This window comes from Monodon monoceros, unplaced genomic scaffold (genome assembly GCF_005190385.1).
Source record: "Monodon monoceros isolate NGI ecotype Baffin Bay Population unplaced genomic scaffold, NGI_Narwhal_1 Super_Scaffold_21, whole genome shotgun sequence".
In the NCBI taxonomy this organism is placed as follows: Eukaryota; Metazoa; Chordata; class Mammalia; order Artiodactyla; family Monodontidae; genus Monodon; species Monodon monoceros.
The window spans coordinates 8,941,810-8,961,717 of NW_021703778.1; the positions used below are offsets into that span (position 1 = coordinate 8,941,810).

Here is a 19,908-nt window from a genome sequence, read left to right on the forward strand (position 1 = left end):
CTAGGTTCAACTTTGTTGTTCATTAACTGTATAATTATTGACTAAATCCCTGATGTCTAAACCACACTTCTTGACAGGCTTGAGCTCTTGGTTCTGGGATTTTGGGTTGGGGCTCAGGTTTACACAAAGCTGGAAAGAAAGCTTCTGCGAATGAGATCCTAAAAGGTCAATAAACAGCATCCCAGGGACAAAAAGAGCTAAACCAGGTAGTGGTGACAATGGAATTATCAATATGATAATGAAGGTTCAAATGTGAAATATCAGGACAGATTTTTGGTTAATGCAGACCAGAGTTACAAGGCTGAAGATTGGTTGAAGGTAGGACACAAAAGCAGTGATGGATTGCCTGTGCTTCCTCAGCCATTGAAGCAAAGCAGCAAGAGATTTCACACATTTCTTGAGATCTTAACAATGTGTTGGGAGGAGCTGTAAAGGAAACTAAGCCATTTTGGAGAACAATTTCACTGTACTTCAGTTCCTTAAATATGAATTAAAATAGATTCCCTTCCAGATACAAATTTACCAAACTATATTAAATTCTTGGAGTAAATTAATAGATTTACAGTCTTAGAAATGAACCACTGCCCAGAGGAAATCATTTATACCTTAGAAGATTCACTATAATCAAATACACAGATTAAAAACCAATTTATGTGTGTGTATCAAGTGCTGTCTAGAATGAAGTCAGTTTAACAACAAGTAATATTTAAATACCAATTCTTGGAAATAGAAGAAAAAATAAAATAGTCCATTAATCTGGAGTTTGCAGTTTAAATGGTATATTGCACTTTTTAAGAGAAAGAAATGGGCAAATGGTTTTATAGTCTAAAACCTTTATGTTTGTATCTTTAAACATATAAGATGTAGGACTCATAAAAGAGGTACATAGTGTATATGTGCAGTTTAAAGAATGGAATAAAATGTCACTGGGAATGTGCCAACCACCTTATGGCGATGATTTAAGAAAGCGTTTGGAGTCCCCGTGGGCTCGTTTCAGATTGTACCCCTATATGCCTCATCTCCACTAACGGTGAGCACCATACAGCATTTAGTCTGAACAAGAGAGAACAAACATGTAGAGCAATTCAAACTGAACTACCCATATATAATCTTATGAAACAGGTACAATTACTACCCCATTTTTAGATGAGGAAACTGAGGCACAGAGAGGTAGGGCAACTGACCAAGGTCACACAGTGAATTAGTGGCAGATCTGGAACCGGAGCAGTTTAATTCCTGAGTCTGTGCTTAAAACCACTATGTCTGGGCTTCCCTGGTGGTGCAGTGGTTGAGAGTCGGCCTGCCGATGCAGGGGACATGGGTTCGTGCCCCGGTCCGGGAGGATCCCACATGCTATGGAGTGGCTGGGCCCATGAGCCATGGCCGCTGAGCATGCGAGTCCGGAGCCTGTGCTCCACAGCGGGAGAGGCCACAACAGTGAGAGGCCCGCGTACCACAGAAACAAACAAACAAACAAAAAAAAACCCACTATGTTTTCCTGTCTCTATAATCATTCACCATTAATGCTACTTTCTCTTCTTCACAGAAGTGTATCCCCAAACAAAATAATGATTAATTTTGTCTATTTTTAATATTATGCAAATGGAAACATGCTGGATGATTTTCTTTACTTGCGTTTATCGCTCAGTCATCGGTTTCCTCAGATGCATCAGAGCGGTTCCTTAAAACTCTAGTCCTTTCATCTTTACCACTAGATGTTATTCCATTGTATGAATAGTCCACGTGCTCTTCATTCTATTGTTGATGTGTGTCTGGGCTGCTTACACACAGATTCTAATATAGGCAATGCTGATGTCCACACCCTTGCACTTGTGTGCACATCTTGAACACGCATTGTTTTCCCTGGTTATTCTAGAACTGAAAGTTTAATTCTGGGGTACATATCCTCACCTTTTCTAGATAATGCCAGATTGTTTTCCACAATGCTATGCCAATTTACACAGCCTTTGTCCATGCATGAGAGATGTCATTGCTCCAAACACTCATCAAAACTTTCTGTCAGCCTAATACATGTGAGTTTGTTTCTCTTTGTGGTTTTATTTTCCTGTCCTTGATTATAAATTGACTTGAGGAAATTTTCATATCTTTATTAGTCATTTCTTTGTCCTCTGCTATGAAATGACTATGTCTTCATTGGGTTTATACTTTTTTTTATAGATTCAAAGAAATTCTTTGATTTCTTTGATCCAAGTACTAAACTGTAATTGGTTACATGTATCATAATTATGTTCTTGTAGTTTGTTCTAATTTTAGTGTAACTGAATACTTTCACATTTACCTTATTTTACATGTACTCTTCTGGCTCTTATTTAAGAAACCTTTTCTTTCCTCAGGAAAATAAATATATTCTATTCTCTTCTAAAAGATTTAATCTCTTAATATAGCTCACATTGAAGTCCTGCATCTACAGGGAATTACTTTCGTTTGTATGATGTAAGAAAGGAAACCAATTTTTTTCTATGAATAAGCAAATTCTTATATGATTTGTTAAGTAATTCTACCCTTTTCACTGATCTTCAATGTCAGTTTATTTTTAACGTAATCAGTAAACAGATATAGAAAAATTACGGCATAAAAGGGAAGGGCCACGCTGTACAACTAGAGAAAATACCCTAAAATGATTCTAGAATGGGAGTTTATGGGAGCAGAGTTTTTCTCTTTTTCCTTTGAACTGCTTTTCTTTTTGAAATTTCTTTTATCCACTTCTGGATACCTAAGTACTAGAATAATGTGTTAACATAATAAATATTTATTCAATGACTGAATACAAAGATCAAATGCTAATATTTTATAATCCTCTATTTATTTTGTGATAACAGAAAATTTTGAAAACCTATTGTAGCAAGCCATGATCTCACAGCTTTGACGCACAGACTCAGCGTCCATGGCTCACGGGCCCAGCCGCTCCACGGCATGTGGGATCTTCGCGGACCGGGACAAAAACCCGTGTCCCCTGCATCGGCAGGCGGGCTCTCAACCACTGCGCCACCAGGGAAGCCCGATCTCACAGCTTTAAATGTTATTTCTAAACCATGCCATAGCTCTACAATTATTAATCTACCCATTTTATAATTGATTAAACTGAGTGTTAGAAGAAAATTTCTAAAAGAAATTTAAAAAAATTCAAATTAAAAGCTCAGTGAAATTTGAGAATATTTTTTATGTAACTTGAGAAATTCTTCTCCAACATAAGAAAGTTATAAAAGAGAACTTAAGAAGCATGAAGGTTAGACCCAGGAGGTTCACAATACTTTCATTAGGGATTCCAGAAGGAACAAACCACATAGATGGAGAAAAGAAAATAGTGAATGACATGATAGAACAGATTTGTTTGAACTGAGAGTAGATATGAGTCTCTAGGTTAGGAGAATTAACTAAATGCTAGTTAATCCTAATTATCCTAATCTGAAAACATAACATGATAAAACCACAGTAACTGTGGGAGACAAGTGAACTCAGAATTGGAACATGTAAAAGAGACAAAAATACAAATGTATTTGTTGTAAGGAGAAACCTAAGAAGGCCCCCAAGGTTTCCGCCCCTCAGTGTATATATTCCCTCCCCTTGAGTGTGATGGGACCTGTGATTATGATGGATTAGCTGCCCTCAACTTGGTTACTTGGCTGTGTAAAGTTGGCACTGGCCTAGCCCACAGCAGCGACAATCCTGCTGGTTTGAAAAAATGAATCACCAGGAGTCCTACAGCCATGAGCCCTGGATCCTGTCAACAGCTAGTGAGCCTAAGGAGAGCCCAAAGCCTCATACAAGGTTGCAGCCTCAGCCAACACCTTGATTTTTAGCTGAGACTTGATTTTCACCTTGATTTTCAGCCCAGATTCCTGACCAAGGACTGTGAGATAATACATTTATGTTGATTTAAACCACTAAATTTGTGGTAATTTGTAATGGACCAGTGAAAAACTAACACAGATTTTGGTACCTGGAAATGAAGTGCTGCTGTAACAAAACCTAAAATGTGGCAGTAGCTTTAGAATAGGGTGGAAGAATTTTGACGCATATGACAGAGAAAGCATAGATTGCCTTGAACAGATTGTTAGTAGAAAGTTGGACTTATGGACACTTTGGTGAGGGTTCAGAAAGAGGTGAGGAATATGTTATCAAAAACTAGAGGAATGAAGGATCCTTGTTATGCTCTTTAGTGGCAGAAAACATAATGAAATTGTCTTCTGCAGTTATGTGGAAAGAAGCAACTTGTTAAGTAGCTAAGGAAATTCCAAACAATTTTGTTGACAGCACTGTCTGATTTCTTTTTGCTGTATATGGTAAACTGTGAAAGGTGAGAGAGAAATTTAGGGGGAAAATGTTAAACAAAGAGGAACCAGGACTTTCTGAAAGACCTTTCATATAACAAAAGACACTAAAAGTTAGAAATGGCAGCCAAAGTTATGGCATAGAGAAAAGACTGATGTGTGATGATCCAACCTTTTGCTAAAACCTCCGACAGGTCAAAACGTCAAAGTATTTAGTCACACAATCACACAAAGGGCCCTTTCAAAAGATTAAAAGTGTTCTTCACAGAACCTCTCCATCAGACCAGAGTGTTTAATCTTCTGGAAGATTTAGTGTGTTGTTGCTCAATCATCTCGGCAGGGCACCAAGATAGACAATAGATTATCTTGAAAAAAATCTTTGGGACTTGTTTTTGTTCAGTGATGTGAACTCCTGTGAAATACATGGAAGACCCACAAGGTTTCTGAGAAAACTGTTCCAGCAGAAACATGTCTGTTTGGACTAAATTGAATAGAGACAGTACAAAATGAAAAGAAGCTGTTAGATTCCCCCAAATTCTATCGGCATGAAGCGGGTTGATAAAACTACTCAGCCGCAAACACTGGTTACCAACCATAAACAAGGAGGGACATTTCAGAGAGCAGAACCACAAAGCGAGAGAGTGGAATCTGAGTTAACTGAATACGAAGGGTTATTTTTAAATTAAAACTTACAAATTGATACCTGAACTCAAATACCAATGAGCAAAAGGCTACTACATATTTAATGCCAAAGTATAACAGGTCATATGCTAAACTATAATAGGTATTTTATGCATTATTCCTAACACCTACTATAATTCTGCAAAAAATAAGTATCATTACAGATATGAAATGAGAGGTTTAAAGAGGTTAAGTATCTTGTCTGAGGTTTCAAATAACTTATATGATTACATAACTAAAAAGAATCTCAGAATTATTTAATCCAATGTTTCCCAAAATGTGTTCCTTGTATATTAATATTTAGAAAATTAATCCTTAGTTAAATAAGGTGTTGAAAACTAGATTAAACAAATTAAACAGATAGCTATTTTTAAACTTCAGTGTGGAGTGAAAGGAATTAAGGCAGCTGGCCCATGATCTATTTCTCTCCCATTACTGTTAGAGTGGGAGACTCATTCTTTCATGTTAACCTGGCTGAAACCCAACCTCCTGGTAAATAGTCTTTGCCAGGAGTAGAGTCCTTACCTGTGAAATGCTTTTAGGAAGTCTGTGGTTCAGAATTGCTTATAGAAAACAAGCTTAGAATCTATGGGTTTAAAAAGCATGCCCTCCAGAAATGTCATATAAAATATAAAACTATCTGGTATACAAGATGGAGTCATTTTACTATCTACATACTCTAAGTTTGTGAGGTAATAATATGTGTATCTGATTCTAAAAGCTCATCAATATTATGAGCCAGAGAGCATGCATGTGATGTGGGAAGGAAACACATGGGGCATCACTCTCTATGCCCCAGCCTTCTTCCTGTTTCACTTGTGCCATTGGACCACTTTTAAGAAATTATTTGTAAAGCTCAGGAAAGATCTCTGATTTGTGTGTCTGAAGTAACAATCTCATCCTCTGTTAACTCACATGATTTCTCAGAATCTTTAGAATGCTGCTATATATTACAAATAAATTTCCAAGGGAAGAAAAGAGCATTGTCTTTCCCAAAGTTACATTGCTGTGCAATGTTTTATCCACGTGCATTTTCTAGAAAACATTTGGTATATCACCAACACAGGCCTAATGTTACACTTCTACAAATGGGTGATGCAGAATCCATAGGCTTTAGCCTGGTCTTAAGTGTTGTATTCACATTAATTTGTTGCTGAATAATATTTACTCTGTTATGTAGAAAAAGGATTATATTTTATATAATGTGCAAAACAGAGTAGAACATGCAACTGCTCTATTTTAAAAAATTCTTCATAAAAGGCTAACTGCTAGACTATGAAATTAAATCTAAATCACCATCTTCTCAGCTATAAAAAAGAATGAAATAATGCCATTTACAGCAACATGGGTGCAACTAGAGATTATCATACTAAGTGAAGTAAGTCAGAAAGAGAAAGACAAATACCAAATGATATCACTTATATGTGGAATCTGAAGTACGACACAAATGAACCTATCTATGAAACAGAAACAGACTCACAGACATAGAGAACAGACTGGCGGTTGCCAAGGGGGAGGGGGTTGGGGGAGGGATGGAGTGGGAGGTTGGGGTCAGCAGATGTAAGCTATTATATAGAGAATGGATAAACAAAAAGGTCCTACTGTATAGCACAGGGAACTACATTCAATATCCTATGACAAACCATAGTGGAAAAGAATATACAAAAAAGAATGTATATCTATGTATAACTGAATTATTTTGCTGTACAGCAGAAATTAATACCACATTGTAAATCAACTATACTTCGATTAAAATAAAAGAAAAAAAAAAACACAAATCACCATCTATTGCACTGGCAGATATCTGCCAAGCTTCGTCTATGAGTAATGAATGAGCCCTTTTGCAGGTTGGTCTTAAAAATTTATACCTGGTAAATTCATAGGAAACTCCACACTTCTCCAATAGGTAATGCATGTATGTATGTATGCATATAATACATATGCTACAGCATGCTGTATAGGGCCTCACAAATGGCCCATGAGTATCTGATAGGCTGTGTGCATTTTATCTGTTTACTATATATGCATATATATTATATATACATACATAAATAAAATTAATTTATTGAAATTTATATTAATTTAAAATTGTATTTATTTTCTGTTATCAAAATTTAGCAGCTTAAAACAACACAAATTTATTATCTCACAGTTTTCCTTGGTCGGGAGTCTGAGCACAGGTTAGCAAGGTCCTTGCTTCAGGGTTGCACCCAGCTGAAACCGAAGTCTCGGCCGGGGCTGCAATCTTGTCTAAAGCTTAGGGTTACCTTCCAAGGTGATTTCACTAAGTTAGTGGAGGCTTCTGATGAAATATCCTCCAAAGGAACGGATTGAGAGGACACCACACTAAGATCTTAAAATCCTTAGAGTCGGGCTTCCCTGGTGGCGCAGTGGTTGAGAGTCCGCCTGCCGATGCAGGGGACACGGGTTCGTGCCCCGGTCCGGGAGGATTCCACGTGCAGCGGAGCGGCGGGGCCTGTGAGCCGTGGCTGCTGAGCCTGCGCGTCCGGAGCCTGTGCTCCGCGGCGGGAGAGGCCACAGCAGTGAGGGGCCCGCATACCGCAAAAAAAAAAAAATCCTTAGAGTCAAGGCCAGATTCATTCTTAAAGAGGATATTTAAAGGGTGGAAGGAGGCTCGTTCAAAAGACGCTGTGGGACAAATACCAAACATTGTATGCTTTGTTGTTGCCAATTATACCAGAAACACCATTTACTGTATCAGCACCTTAATAAGGCACAGATAAGAACCTCTCCTGGTCTTGGTCCTAGAAATCTCATAATTAGGATGTCCTAGACAGTATTGGTTTATGCCTCCTGAACCATGTCTGTCCATTTAGCACTAATCTTGATGCTTTATCATTTAAAAGAAAATAACATTTAACTGTTGCATTATAATAATCTGGGATGGACTTGGCTACTGTCCACTTTTCACTTCCAACTTCTGCCATAGCTTGTCTCACAGCATGCAAGAAGCGTATGTAGTTAAATCTGAAGGGAGGGACTTCCCTGGCGGTCCAGTGGTTGAGACTTTGCCTTCTAATGCAGGGGGTGCAGGTTCAGTCCCTCGTCTGGGAGCTAGGATCCCACAGGCCTCGCGGCCATAAAACAGAAGCAATATTGTAACAAATTCAATAAAGACTCTAAAAAAAAAAAAAAATCTGAAGGGGGCCAACGGTAGCCTGTGTCTCTTTTCCAAATCTGATCTAACTGCTCAGTTTAACGGACAGCAAGCTGGTTGCCAACAGCTGTAAGCAGGTTGTGAGCTGACATAAAAGTCTGGGGTGGAGGAATCCTCCCACTCTTTGCTGCTGTCCCTGGTGCCTGCCCCATGTCAGCTCACCTCAGCCACTTGTGCATGGTCCTTTCTAAGGGGCCTGGGAGACACACAAGATCAGGTAGAAAAGTCAGAGGGAAACTTGGGAAACTAAAAGTGTAAGAAAAAATAACAAAGGCTAAGAAGATCTTGCTGTAGTGGCTTTGTGTGGACTAAATCTATAAGTATTTTATTGTTCGTAACTTGTTCTCTTTCTGCAATAACCACTTCCAGTGGAAATTATCTGAAAAAATACATTTTAATTAAAAAAATCAAGTCAGAACTGGCTTTTCATTTCTTAAGAAAGCAGACGATAAGTACGTAAAATACCATATTAAGAAAATATATATTTTTCAGAAAAATGCTAGACATGGATACTAATAAATGGATAAAATACAAATATATATATAATTATTCTGTTTTCTATTTTTAATATTCAAAGCAAGTAACGGCTGTAAAATTTCTTCCTTTAATAAATATGTATAGCTCACTTTTAGAAATAATTTTACTTCTGAAAATAGGTTCTGAATAGTCAATATAGCAATGTATCAATGCCAATTGGTATTCATTAAATATTTCATAAAATATACAATTTAATTTAATCACTCTCAAATAACAAGCAGTGGACAGTAAATTAGATATTACCCTTCTCATAATTTGTTTTTTTGCTCAACTCTATTATGTGATTTCTTTATATCTTCCCCCATTTAATTATTTAATCGATGTTAAATAATTATTATTTAATATTTATTTAATAGGTGCCTTTTTATGTCTGAAAGCTACCATTTATTAAAAGTTCAGGTTCTAAGAGCAATTCTACCACTAAAGACTTGTATTATTTGTAGTTTAACAAAATCAGCTTTTGGAACCTCACTTTTTTCACCAATAAAAATATTAGTTTACACTTAAAAGTTTTTAATTACTTCTAATTCTAAGCAGGTAACCTACATTCACTAATTATTTCCTACTTTCTCGGTATGATTTTTTTTCATTGCTATAACAGAGTCTCCAGTATCCTTGTTTTTTGCAACTACTCGTTTTAAATTATGATTCAAATTTGCATTTTGATTCTCTCTATAAAGCTGCCATTGTTGAGGTGAGGGGTGGGTTTGGAGTGATGGTGGTGCATAGACAGGAAAGAAGTTTGAAAACTGCTTATGCCAGTGGAAAATTTCCTTCTTTGCCTCGAGTTTGAGGTTGTCTGAGGCATTATTTCCAAGTCTAGCACTAGTTTCCTGCCAGAGTCATTTAGAGCTCATAGCCATGTTTCTTTGAGAATTGTGATTCAAAATTTTTTTTACCTTAAGTTTCTTATGCATGTTAAAACCCAGGTTCTAAGTATGTATAATGTAGTAGTGGCTAGTGTTGAAGAGCTCGGATGTGTTCCTTAAAAGATATTGAGGTTTCCATGTAGAAGCAATACCCAAATTATGACTATTTAAATTATAAATGCATCCGTTGTGTGATTGAGAGGCAGGTCTTTTTAGACTTACCAACTCCACTCTCTGGGAAAAATCCCCACAATATCTGAGATGCAAATGACCTAGAATGATGCCATACATGACTAGTTTTCCACAATTTCTCTTCCCAGCCCACCCCTCCACCCTTATCCCCCAGGGCTTTCCCACAGGAAGCGTGACCTGGCGGGTCTGTTGTTGGTCCAGGCATCGTCTTTGGCAACTCCCTCTGCAAGTGCTTCCATGTAAGTGGTACCTGAACCTGATTTTGAAACCCACCACCCTGGAGATCAGAGTTGGGTTAAATACTGTCCATCTCTGTGGACACTGTTCTAAGGTTGATATTGGGAACTAGAATGATTCAAAATGTTCTTCATTTGAAAAAATTAAAAAACCTTTTCTTTTTAAAATAGCTAATTAAAACACAAAGGTTTATAGTGTAGCCTGTTCCTAAGCTAGAGATTGCCTGTAATATTCCCCTTCTGTTCCTCACTGGAGACTCGTTTGTTAGCCATATTTTAGTTATTTTTAAAAGGGTATATTTCTGCTGATTGGGTCGCTGACCCTTCAGTGAGTCATCAAAGGATGCTGGAGTAATCACTCACTGATGACCATTTCCCTTTAAGATAGTTCTACCTTCGGGGCTGAGCAAGAATGCATAAATTAAAAGTTACAGAGTGGGCTTCCCTAGTGGCGCAGTGGTTGAGAGTCCGCCTGCCAATGCAGGGGACACAGGTTCGTACCCCGGCCCGGGAAGATCCCACATGCCGCGGAGCGGCTGGGTCCATGCGCCATGGCCACTGAGCCTGTGCGTCTGGAGCCTGTGCTCCGCAACGGGAGAGGCCACAACAGTGAGAGGCCCGCGTACCGCAAAAAAAAAAAACAAAAAACAAAAAAAACGGTACTAGAGCAATAAAGTGAAAGGGACAGGAGAGTAGGAGGAATATTGTTTTGTTTTGTTTTTTTTTATTCTGCTTGTTGATTCACTTTGTCTTAGACTGTGATGTTTAGGTATATAGCTACCAAGAAGGGCAATACAAAAAAAGAAAACAAGTATATTAAGAAAGTGATACATAACTGGGTTTGCTCTGACCTTGTAGTACAGGAAGAGGAAGTAGATGCTGAAGATTTGCGTTCAAGTTGAGTATAAAATTTATTAGCACTGTGATACGGATAAAAGGATCATTTTCATGGGCCTAAGTGCTCTCCTCTGTTTTCAATGCTCTATTTGTTTACAAAAAATTGGAAATAAAATAGTGACGTCTGAGGTAAAAGAACACAGTGTATTTTTTTTAAGTGAAATGAACGCCTGGTAGCAGTTAGCGTCAGAGGGAGAAAATGAGGGCCATTCCCCACAAGGAGGTTTTGCCCTTGTATAACCAGAAGATTTTACCAGTCTGAAGATTTCAACACATTCAGTTACAGCTAACGTAACTTGGGAACTCACTCTGTCCTTCTTAAACAAATGCCACATTTTACCACTTTGGCCTCCATGAATAGAAACTCATTTTCTGTGTTTATGGCTTTTTATATATTGTTAGTATTTTGTTCCTCTATTTCTGAGAAGTTAAAAATGACTACTGGCTCAGGAAATAGCCAAGGCTTTACTGTGCTCCTCCAGCCCTCTTCAGGTAGGTGAGGGGAGACTAGGATGGTAAGAGGCTTAGGAGGGTGGAGTGGAAACCATCGAATTTTCCTAGTGCTGTTTCAAGTTTATTTGCCAAAAGCTCATAGGAAAAAAGTTTCCTTTCTATGTCCCTTTGTAAATATGCTTAGTCTTCTTTGCTTTACTAATGCCCTGGCTGAGCTAAAATACCACAATAAACAAGGAACACATGTAAGGGCTCCATAAACTCCAGACAATAACAACCACTGTGGCAGAGGTCGAAGAATGTGAACGGCAAAGCAGGCCAGGGCTGACTCTGCACAGGCCCCAGTGTGAGATGTGTGGTTTGTGGGTCCAGGTTTGTCTCTAATGTCCTGCTGAATATTGGGGTGTGTTGTGGCCGTATTTTTTTCTTTAGGGAACAACACCTAAGCTGCCACATTGCTGTGACTTTTTTTTTTTTTTAATTTTTATTTTAGGCTGCGTTGGGTCTTCATTGCTGTGCATGGGTTTTCTCTAGCTGTGGCGAGCGGGGCCTACTCTTCGTTGCAGTGTGCAGGCTTCTCATTTTGGTGGCTTCTTTTGTTGTGGAGCACGGGTTCTAGGCACGCGGGCTTCAGTAGTTGTAGCGTGCGGGCTCAGTAGTTGTAGCTCGCGGGCTCTAGAGCGCAGGCTCAGTAGTTGTGGTGCACGGGCTTAGTTGCTCCACGGCATGTGGGATCTTCCCGGACCAGGGCTCGAACCCGTGTCCCCTGCAATATCAGGTGGCTTCTTAACCCCTGCGCCACCAGGGAAGTCCCTGCCGTGATGTATTTTTGAAAGAATTTGAAGATATAACCAGGAGAGTGATTGAAATGATGTAGCATAGAATTGAACAGCACAGGAGGTGACCAGAAAGGGAACTGATATACGGGGAGAAGTTTTAAAGGCCCAGAAGAAAGGCCAAGAATGCCCATGGAAAAGGGTCAGGTCATCATGAGAGCACAAAGTGTTGAGATTTTGTCAGGAAATGGGGTGTTCACTTCTACTGTTTCCGAGGTGGATCTGTTCCAGTGTAGACGAAGTTCAGGGCATGGTAAGGCAGCAGATGAGCAAAGGGACATGGAGGTGGGAGTCTTTGGTGATGAAGAGGTTCAGAACCTGGGAAATAGAAGGCTGGATGGAGATCCTGAAGTCAGTCAGAGGATGGAGATGACGGACATGGAGATGACGTGGACCATGACTCCAAGGGCTCCTCAGGGACTGGGGAGGAGGGACCAGAAGATCAGGTAGGAGAGATGCAGACATGACCCCACGCTGCATCTCTCCCTGCATCCATGCCACTGGTGACTGTAGCCCTTCCCACCTTCCCAGGCAGAAGAGAAATCTCTTCCCTTCCCCTTGAATTTGTGTCGGTCTCATAACTTGCATCAGTGGACGTATGGAGTGTGGTGCAGTTGATGGTGTGGAGCCAAGGCCTCAAAACCCTTGACTGCTTCTTCCACTTGTTTCTCCTGGTTCTTCCCAGCTCCCCCCACCAGCCCAGGCTAGTCTGCTGCACTAGTCCACATGGAGCAGAAATACACTGTACCATCTGAGGTCGGCCTGGTCTAGTCATCCCTCAGGCACCCTCGCAGCAGGAAATGAGTCCAGCTGAGACCAGAAGAAAACCCCACGTGAGCACAGTCCAAGTCGCTGCCCTGCAGAAATATGAGTTGTGTAAATGAGTTTTGCTTTAAGCCACTAAGTTTTAGGTCAGTTTTTACGCAGAGAAAGCTAACGTGTAAAAATGACTGTGACAAGGAGAAACAGAAAACAGCAGAGCTGAATGGCATGAGCCTCAAAGAAGTCTTTTCAATAAAGATTACGACAGTCGGTTTAAAAGGTTTGGAGACGCGCTGTGCGATATTTGATGGCATTTTCTCCACCCCTTATGTGGGACACTAGTGGGAGTGTTGTGAAAATAAAAAACTAATGTGTTACACAGATTCTGGGAACTCCAAATACATGTTCAGTTACACAATCACTCATTAAAATTTAAAACCAGTTCTCGTATTTTATATATGATTAGAGTGAGATTTATGAGAAAGGAAATAATTTACATTTAGCGACACCCAGCCCTTCATCTGACCTGGCCTCTGTGTCAGATCCCCTCCAATTAATTGTTCTTCTGATGCTGGCCACTCATAATGTGCCCCCCTCTTCTATTAGTACTAATCTCATTAACATTAGAAATCATGTCTTATCCTTCATTACCTCTCATAGTACCTAGTTCAGTGATGTACATATATGAGCATACTCAGTAAAATATTCATGGTTTACCTCTAAAATAAGCATGTAAGTAGTATTCACCTTAGAAGTAGGTTACAAATTAGAAAGTAGTGAAAATATTAGAAACAAACAAGATATTTTCAGTAAAAATCTTAAAACAACTATCCTATTATCCTTTTTGGTAGAACTGTTTTAGCATCAATGATGAAAGACAGGACATTGAGGACCTAGAAATTATTTCTACTTGATACATTTCATTCTCTAGAGTCCGTCATTCTCTATACAAGTTCCATATCAGGCCACTATATGGTACCTGAACTTTTCTCAGACTCTCTGATTATTAATGCAATTGTTTAAAATTAGCATAATTATGACCATTTTTCCTTTCAAAAATTTTTTTTCTATAACCTGTCTCTTCAACCTTGGCTTAATTTATCTTGGTTCGGGGATCCTGGGTTTATGCTGATTGACCAGTTTGTTCTGCAGAGCTGATCCAGTGTGTAACCTGAGAGTGAACCTGAGTCCTAATTATCCGTTTTTGTAAAAAGTTAATGCATACTCTCTTGTATGCAATGCACATCTGGACTTCACTGTGTGTTTTTCCAGGTACTGTATTACCTGAAGTCCATCTCTGAAATCTGTATCAGCAGGAACGAAAACACACAGGCTGGCCCTGGGTAAGTAAGTAGTGTTTGCGCACTAATGAGGGCTTTTCCACCCAGACCTGCTTTCCTGAATGCCTTCTTCCTGCGATGGTCTTAGAGCACATCCCTGTTGTAAATTCATGACAAAGTCTGGTCTTTGATTTTAGGAGAGTAGCTTCTTAGGAAAGTAAAGTATGGTTCCCCTCTGCCAGTGGAATAAATAGGAGACAGGACAGAGAAAAACAATGTGACAAGGGGCTAATCTGCAAGATGTCAGGATCTTGTGTTTTGACTCTTGGAAGAAAATTAGCAGTCGTCTGGACTGAATATGTTCTGCATGCAAATGCAGCAAGGTTCTCCCTTTAATTTGTTTGGAGAATTTCAAGAAATGCCAGTCTTCACTGACATGAATTCATAAGACTTGGCAGCGCATGCACTACTGTTCCTGCCAAAGAAGATTGTTTTTTCCCACTTTCCATTTTGGCCGCTGTTGTGTTGGATGGAGTGCGCCTCCCAGGAGCCAAGAGGGAGCTACAACCTGGAGGCTTTGTTTGAGCACTCAGAGCCCTTGGCCTTGGTCTGGCAGAGCCCTGCCTTCCTTCTGGGAGAGATTCAGCTAATGGAGAGCAGGAGATGAAAGGGAGAGAGCCGATCAAGGGGAAGACATTTGAGGGCTCTACTTAGCAACACTTTGGGGGAAAATGAATAACCAAAATGCTCCAGGGTACACTGAGCATTAAAACTGGGTAGTTTGTCTGCAAAAAAATGGCACAATTTACTTGGACAGCTCTTCTGGGTTTTCACCTGTCCAAGCATTTTACACTTCCCTTCCACCAATATTTTTGTCCCAGATCCTTAGAACTCTATTGAACAGACTGTCATTTATTCTCATACAATTAATTTATTCATTAATGACCAACTCAGAATCTAGGCCTTAGTGTTTATGAGTTGATAAATCAGATGCAGATATCTGTAAGTGAAAGGTTTTAAATAACATTTTCCAAGGCAACAGCTTCTGAAGTTGAGCACAAGCGTTTCACCTTGGGATGTGCCACAAAGGGAGCCCAGAAAGCTAGCCATTTCACCACTTCTGCTCACGAGACGTGGTGCTTCTCACTCAGCCAGGCTTCTGCATTTTTTTTCTTGTTTTTTAAACTGAAGAATAGTTGATTTGCAATGTTGTATTAGTTTCAGGTGTACAGCACAGTGAATATATATTCTTTTCCCTTATAGGTTATTACAAAATATTGAGTATGGTTCCCTGTGCTATACAGTAGGACCTTGTTTATCTGTTTTATATATAGTAGTGTGTACATGTGAATCCCATTCTGCTAATTTATCCCTCCCTCTCCTTCCCCTTTGGTAACCATAAGTTTGTTTTCTATGTCTGTGGGTCTATTTCTGTTTTGTAAATAAGTTCATTTGTATTTTTTTCAGATTCCACATATAAGTGATGTCATATGATATTTGTCTTTCTCTATCTGCCTTACTTAACCTAGTGTAATAATTGTTAGGTCTGTCCATGTTGCTGCAAATGGCATTATTTCATTCTTTTTTATGGCTGAGTAATATTCCATTATATATTATCCATTTAGGTTTCTTCCATGTCTTAGCTATTGTAAATAGTGCTTCTATGAACTTTGGGGTGTATATTTTTAAATTATAGTTTTCTCTGGATATATGCCCAGGAGTGGGATTGCATGATCATATGGTAACTATGTTTTTAGTTTTTAAAGCAAGGCTTCTACTAACAGATGTTGATTGAGGAGCAAACTCATGTAAGTTGTAGGATCATATGAACCCTGATTTTAAAACTTCTTCAATGCTTGTTCAGATGTCAGATTTATAGATTCAGTTGTTATTATATTTGAAAAGTTTCAGAGATTATTTAAGTCTTCCTCTTCATTTCTTAAATTTATGTTTATTATTTATTTATCATGACCAAAAAATGCATAACTAAAATTCCCCTTCCCAGCAATTTCCAAGTGTGCATTACAAAACCTCCAATTACACACACACACCAGGTAGCAGACCCTAGAGTTGCCTCCGCCCTTCATGACTGGAACTTGACAGGAAGGAACAACTCCTCACCACCTCCTTCACCAGCTCCACTCCTCATTTTTCCAGAAAAGGATACCTAGGCTTATATGGGTTGGATCACAAACTCAGATTCCTGTATAGCTAATACAGACAGAGCTATTATTCAAATCAAAGCTTCTTGGCTCATCTAAAGTCACTATGGCACCCTTACAATAGGTCAGTAAAAGAACAGAAACGGGTTTCTCTCCGTTCTGACATGAATGTAAGTTTTTGAAGGAGTTGGGTGAGTATATTGTGTGTGTGTGTGTGTGTGTGTGTGTGTTTTGTGTGTGGAGGGAAATGTCAGTTTGATATATCTGAATATAATCATGTGGAGTCAAGTGGAAAAGGAAAGTGAGTAAAAGGAAGGCAGGATGCAAGGCAGTGTGGTTAGTACACACCAGAGCTGTAGGAAATGCAAGTTTTTTTTTTTTTCTCTTTCAAAGCACTGTGGCATCTTCACGGTGAAAAACATGATGAAAATTCAGGATCTCCTGATTGATAAATACTTATTGTATTTCCACTCAAGCAATGATGGAGTAGGGACTCACAAAGAAAAATATTCCCACCACCAAAGATCTAAGAATTCTGACTAAAATACCAAAAAGATAACTTTAAATATATAGCTGAGCACTTCAAAATGTTAGGAAAACATACAAGTCTCAAAACAAAGAGGGGGCTGCATATCAGTCTGCTAATGAGGCACTGAAACCACTTCTGCTGTGAGAAATTTTCCTGTTACCAGGTGCCGCACACTTCACTGACCACACAGGGAACAAGAGACAAACACTTGGTCCACATAATGGGTAGGGGAGAGCTGGGGCAGGGTGGTTTGTAACTGAGACTCTCATAGTATTGGAAGGCTCAGCAAACTAAACCCTCAATGGAAGGGCAAGGTAGAAAAATATTTTCTAAGCAAAGGAAGATTGGTTGATCTTCACCTTGATTCTGGTGTAAAACAAAAAACATTCTAGATATCTGCTCTGAAAATTCACAATGACAGTTTTACTCTCACAAAGGTCTGAGATTCCAACCGTTACCACCTATGTGCTCTGGTAAACCTCCAGCCTAGAAATATATTTAATGTAGGCCAGGTGCAAGGTAGGAACACAGGGAAATTATCTCCATAGGTATCACTACCCCACCCAGACACTTCAAGATTCCACTTATCAAAGTCACACAAAAATAAGCTCCCGATTAAAAACTACAAGACACATGAAAGCAAGATATCACTAAGGAGAGACAGCCAAAAGACAAACAGAACCCCTCAAGGCTTCAGATGCTACAATTAGTGAATACAGGTATAAAATAGCTATATAGGATATGTTTAAAGAAATAAAGCAGGGATGTGGAAGCCTATACATGTATATGAGAAAAATAAAAAATGACCTGGTAAATTAGAAAAGAAGAAGATAGATGTTCTGGGAATGTGAGAACATAATTTAAATTAAATTTCAATAGCTAGATTGCAGACCAAAATTAGACTCTGCTGAAGAGAAAATTCATGGATTGAAGAATTTAGATGAAGATATTAAGAAAGAAGCATGTGCATACAGACAGTACAACAGGGGAGAATGGTCAAAGTTCTTGACAAACAGACTGTAAGTGTCTAACAGGATTCTGACTAGAGTTCTAGGAGAGAAGAAAGAATGTGGGAAGAGGAGTAGAATTTAAGGAGTAAAAAAGGTGGAGAATTTTCCAGAAGCTTCAGAATTGGGAAACAAAACTTATAATCAATACAAAAAAAATGTCAAAAGAGATAAAAGAAAAACCAGAAAAACAAAACCAATAGAAATTACAATAAAAAAGAAATAAATGTTTGTGAACTAAGCTTGCTAGTTAAAATTTTTTAAAAATTGGGTGGGTTAATAACAAAAACGAGTTATGTGTTTTTTATAAAAGACACAACTAAAATAAGAAGTATATTATGATTGAAAGAAAATGACAGGTAATTACACAAAAATAATAGGCAAATATCACATACAAGGAAGCTAAATAGATATTTTAATATTAGAATAGGCTTTGAAGCAAAACCATTATTAGATATAAGTATGTCCAACACACATGACAAATTACACTAGGAAGATAACTTAAAATCTGTATGCACCTAATATAATTTCTTAAATTATGCAAGGCACACATTAGGGAACTAAAAACAATAAGGAAAAATTCAGCATCTTAAAGTGAGTTTGTAATACATCTTTCAGTTTGGTATATCTAATTGGTAATTCAAGCAAACCCCAAATGAGAAAGTTACAGAATACTTGAATGAATAAATATGTAAATAATAATAATCCTGTTTAGAATATCATACTTGGGACTTCCCTTGTGGTCCAGTGGCTAAGACTCTGCGCACATGCCGCAACTAAAGATCCCACATGCTGCAACTAAAAACATCTCTCATGCCACAATGAAGATCCTGCATGTGGCAACAAAGATCCAGCATGCTGCAACTAAGACCTGGTGTAGCCAAATGAATAAATAAATAAATATTTGAAAAAAAGAATATCATACTTGTTACCTGATGATAGATACTCTTTTCATGCTTCATTTTTTTTTATATTATTTTTTTTTGGCCACTCCCCACAGCATTCAGGATTTTAGTTCCCCAGCCAGGGATCCAACCTCTGCCCCCTGAAGTGGAAGCACAGAGTCCTAACCTCTGGACCGCCAGGGAATTCCCCGTGCTTCTTTTTTTTTTTTTTTTTTTGTGCGGTACGCAGGCCTCTCACTGTTGTGGCCTCTCCCGTTGCGGAGCACAGGCTCCGGACGCACAGGCTCAGTGGCCATGGCTCACAGGCCCAGCCACTCCGCGGCATGTGGGATCTTCCCAGACCGGGGCACGAACCCGTGTCCCCTGCATCGGCAGGCAGACTCTCAACCACTGCGCCACCAGGGAAGCCCCCCATGCTTCATTTTTAAAATCAGTCTTGTGCTAGGTTATGAGTCTTAAAAACTCATTAATATACATAATTAATTTAGAAATCCATAATAAAGAGATAAGTTTTAAAAACCTCATATGTTTGAAAATTTAAAAACATTTTAAACAAACTCATAATAAAGTAAATTACTATGGCAACTAAATGAAGTAATTAATATGTTAAAGCTTACAGTATTAGAAAGAAGCTTTCAGACAAAATCTTATCAGAAAGAAGAGGAAAGGTAGAAAATTAATGAGCTAGGAAACAAACAAAAAATTAGAAAAATTACAACAAATATAGCACAAAGACACAGAAGACAAATTTAAAAATAAGAATAGATGTTAAGGAAATAGAGTACAAAACTTCAAAAGAAGCTAAATTTATTCTTTAAAAGGACTAATAAAATTGATAGAAATCTAGTAAGGTCAAAATAAAACAGGAGAGTAGGCAATATAAATAACATTAGGAGATAAAAAAGAGGGACATAACTGTAGATACAACAGATTAAAAACAAGAAATCATGTACAAACTTTATGGTAATAAATTTTAAAACTTAGAAGAAAATAAATGTCTCAGGTAAAATATAAATTACCAAAACTGACTCAATATGAAATAAATTAAAATGTCCCATAATACAGAAATTGAATTAATTGTTAAATAGTTTT

General features: G+C 38.4%; 1 pseudogene; it reads left to right on the top strand.

Moving 5' to 3' along the window:
* Window positions 1-12,297: 12,297 nt before the first annotated feature.
* LOC114903499 overlaps window positions 12,298-19,908 on the top strand; it is a 150,307-nt pseudogene continuing 142,696 nt past the window's right edge.